The sequence below is a fragment of the Canis lupus genome, chromosome 21, assembly GCF_003254725.2.
Source record: "Canis lupus dingo isolate Sandy chromosome 21, ASM325472v2, whole genome shotgun sequence".
In the NCBI taxonomy this organism is placed as follows: domain Eukaryota; kingdom Metazoa; phylum Chordata; class Mammalia; order Carnivora; family Canidae; genus Canis; species Canis lupus.
Genome location: NC_064263.1, coordinates 28,104,594 through 28,108,234, shown reverse-complemented (window position 1 = coordinate 28,108,234; position 3,641 = coordinate 28,104,594).

The window sequence follows — 3,641 nt, the reverse complement described above, 5'->3', positions numbered from 1 at the left end:
CCACTGTATTGGAAATATACATTCTGCCCACCATTCCTGCACTAGGATTTCTTCCAATGACTCAGCCTTGACAGAGCAGTGTGTTGCTGAGACTACCTGGGTGTTATATAGGACCAAACATCATGAAGGCTTCTATATAAACTTTAAAGATTCCCTTGTGTAGGTGTAGAGACCAACTCATCTTGTGACCACCAAATAGTAGTCTCATACGTAAGTTCCCCTGCTTACTAAACATGTCACCTACTTGTGCAGTATCTGCCTCTTTCTTTAGTTTCTTCTTTCTGTCCATGTTTGAGGCCAGTGTGTAAACTAACAATTGATGATCCGTCCAGGAGATGGGGGAAGTGGGTCGTGGAGAAGAGGTGTCAGCATGGAAATCTGGAGTTGGCCATTGACCTCTGTGTGGGGAGGGGTGGCCCAATGTCAGATACTTGTGGATCACATGGGAATACAGGGGCACCCAGAGAACATCTCTTGGTCTAATGCCTTTGTTTGAGGAATTACATGTACTGACCTATGGGAATAATGACAGCCACTGTGAGTAGGAATCTACTCTGGGCAGATTAGCAGCCACTGATGCCCAGCTAGAGGCTGAAATTTGAGCTAGAAAGTTGGAGAAAGAGCTTAGGTTAGAAAAGGACATATAGTTGTCCATGACTCTGCTGGTTTTGGAGTTACAGTCAAAGTGGGAGAACAGAATAATGTGTTGGAGAACTTAGGGTGCCATTTTGCAGAGCAAAGAGGGTGCAGACTGCCATGGATTAAAGTTTGAGGGTTCTTATCAAAGCCTGATTTGGTACTAAGAGGTGGAATCCATGGGAAAGTGAACAGAATAAAGGAGACGATGCTGTGGTAATTGACAGTGAAATGGACAATGTGCCCCACTCCTCTAATAAAGAAGGAAAATTTAAGTAGTAATTATCCTAGACTTCTGATAAGTTGGTTGGACTTTTCTAAAAGGACTAACCCCCAGGCAGGAAAAATGGGAAGCAGAAGGATAGGTGATCATGAATAAATCCTTGCGTGGTCAGAATATATAGAAGATATTTGAGTACCTGCAGTGTCCTGAAGGAGTCCTCACTGTTTTCCATTTCTCAGCTTATAAGGTGATGACATTCACTGGCCATCAGGAAGCTGCTGCCCTAGCTTGGGTACAAGCTCTAGGAACTGATTCTACATTAGATTCAGCAAATTATTGCAAAGGGAAAACAGACACTATAGTCCAGCATGGAATGGCATATTGCCAAGGATGCCATATTGCCCTAGAAGAGTGATTCGATTGATGCAGTAACAATGTGTTTTCTGAACAACACCCAAGGCGCTGCCAAAGGAGTCTGGCAATCCACCAGAGTTCCTAACTGGTGCAGGAATAATAAATTAGTGAATTTGGCCCCATTCCTCTGGGTGAGGATTCCAAATATTCTTTTGTTTGTGTAAACACAGTGTCTGGCCTATCCCAAAATTTCAGCTGTCACCCTATAAACAGGACAGTCTCCATAAGGGAATTTTAAAAGCTCAGTATCATGTATAGATAGCCTCATCAAATACATAAGGATCGGGGGTCACACTTCAAAGGTCTTTATACACAAGACCAAGCAAAAGAACAAAGCATTGAATGGAGGTTCCATGCTCTCCTATTATCTATAAGTAGCAGGGTAGATAGGAAGAATGCAATATTAAAGCAGCATATTAAATTACTGACAATAAACCACTTTTGCTGGGAGGGCTAAAATACTATTCCGTTTTCATACACCTGAATAATCAAATAATCAACCAGTGAGGCCTATTGCCCCATTTGCTAGAATGGGCACCTCGGCCAGGATACTCAACACCATAAAGCAATGCACACTGCAGGAGATGGCAACCACTCACTCCCTACTCTATGTGGATCAATGTGCTATGTTGCCAAGAGCACCAAGTTTCCATGTGCCTGGGAAAGGTATTACCTATTAGAATTTGCAGTGGGCTGGCCCACCAGGAGATGTGAGTTACTTCACAGCTGGTTGAGGGAGAACTACTCAGCTTTCACTGAGATCTTGTCCTGCTGTGAACCAGAACTATGCAAGCATACTCTATCAGGAAGGGAACACCCATGTGTCTGAAGGAAGGGAGAAAATGCGGGTCTTTTTTGGCATGTCACACCCCGAATGGATCTCCCAGCTGACAGTACTGTCTCCCCTGGCTCACATGCCTGCTATGTACAACCTAGCTAGGTCCCTAAAGCTGCCAACCTCTCTTTCTCAAGGCCAAGGGGGTACTTTGGGATTTTCACTGTACGATCATTTGGCCACTGTCTTTGTTCCCTCCCCTGGCCTGGGAGGTACTATAGCACATATAGATGGCCCTACTAAATTCACTCCAAAAAGTAAATGATAGCCAGCAAAGCCTGTCTTTATTGAGAACTAAAAAGTTCCCAATGACAAAAACTGTCCTCCAGAGTAACATGGACATGGATATTTTCACTGTCTCATCTGTGCAATTATCCAAACATAATTCTATGTGTTTATATATCATGAGTCTGCCAATATATCATCTTTATTACATTACTTGAGGACATAAGTGAATGCCCTGAATGATCTGACTCCTGACCTAGGGGACTTAATACATCAGTGGTTTGGATCATGGTGTCTTGGATTTTTTAATTATTTTGGCAACAATTATCATAATCTATGTTTTCTCTTCCATGTGCCTATACTGTTGCTGTGACATCTGTTTTTAATGCAGGCAGAGAGTCCCCAAATGTCTGATGGACATCACCAACCCCATACCAGTGAAACTCCTGCTCACTGCTAGGGCATATTGCAGAAGAGGGAGCAAGTGAGATTGTAAGAGCCCATCACAAGGGATGGAGTGTTAAAGGAGGTCAAGAGGAGGTGACACCTGACTGACCCCACCGTTGGGCCTGGGCAATCTCAGGCTCCTTATCGCACCCCCATCCCCACCCTTGGGATGGATTTTCCACTCACATTCCCACATTAGGAGTTATTCCAAAGACAAAGCCTTGAGAGAATAAGATGCTAAAACCATCTGGATAGTCTTATCTGATTGAATCCAGTTAAGGTCTCCTTACGAACTTTTAAAATTCTGAGGGGCAGATGTAGAGATCAACTGTGTTAAGAAATTAAAAAGGCTTTATTTAAAATAAAGAGACTAAGGGCTCCTGGGTAACGTAGCCAGTTAAGCTCCAATTCTTGATTTTAGCTCAGGTCATGATCTCAGGGTTGTGGGATTGAGCCCCACCTTGGGCTCTGGGCTGAGCAAGGAATCTGCTTGGAATATTCTCTTTCCCTATACACCTGCACCTACCCCTCCGCCCCATGCATGCATCTCTCTCTCTCTCTCTCTCTCTCTCGTCTCTCACAGAAATAAAAATGAAAATAAAAATAAAAATAAATGGACTAGAGACTACCTTTTCTTTCCTAATGTATACACAGTACTTTGAAAAATAAAAATAAAAAACTTCTGAGGCTCCAGCAATCCTGGTGAGGGGCAGTCTCCAGAGACATTTGGGAGGATTTATCTCCATTTGACCCCCATCTTAGATTGTTCTGTTACTAAAGTGTTAAGTCTAAAGACTTAGAATGAGTTCTGAACCTAATCTCTAATTCCCAATAGCTTCTTTCCCTGACACTGTGGGGAGC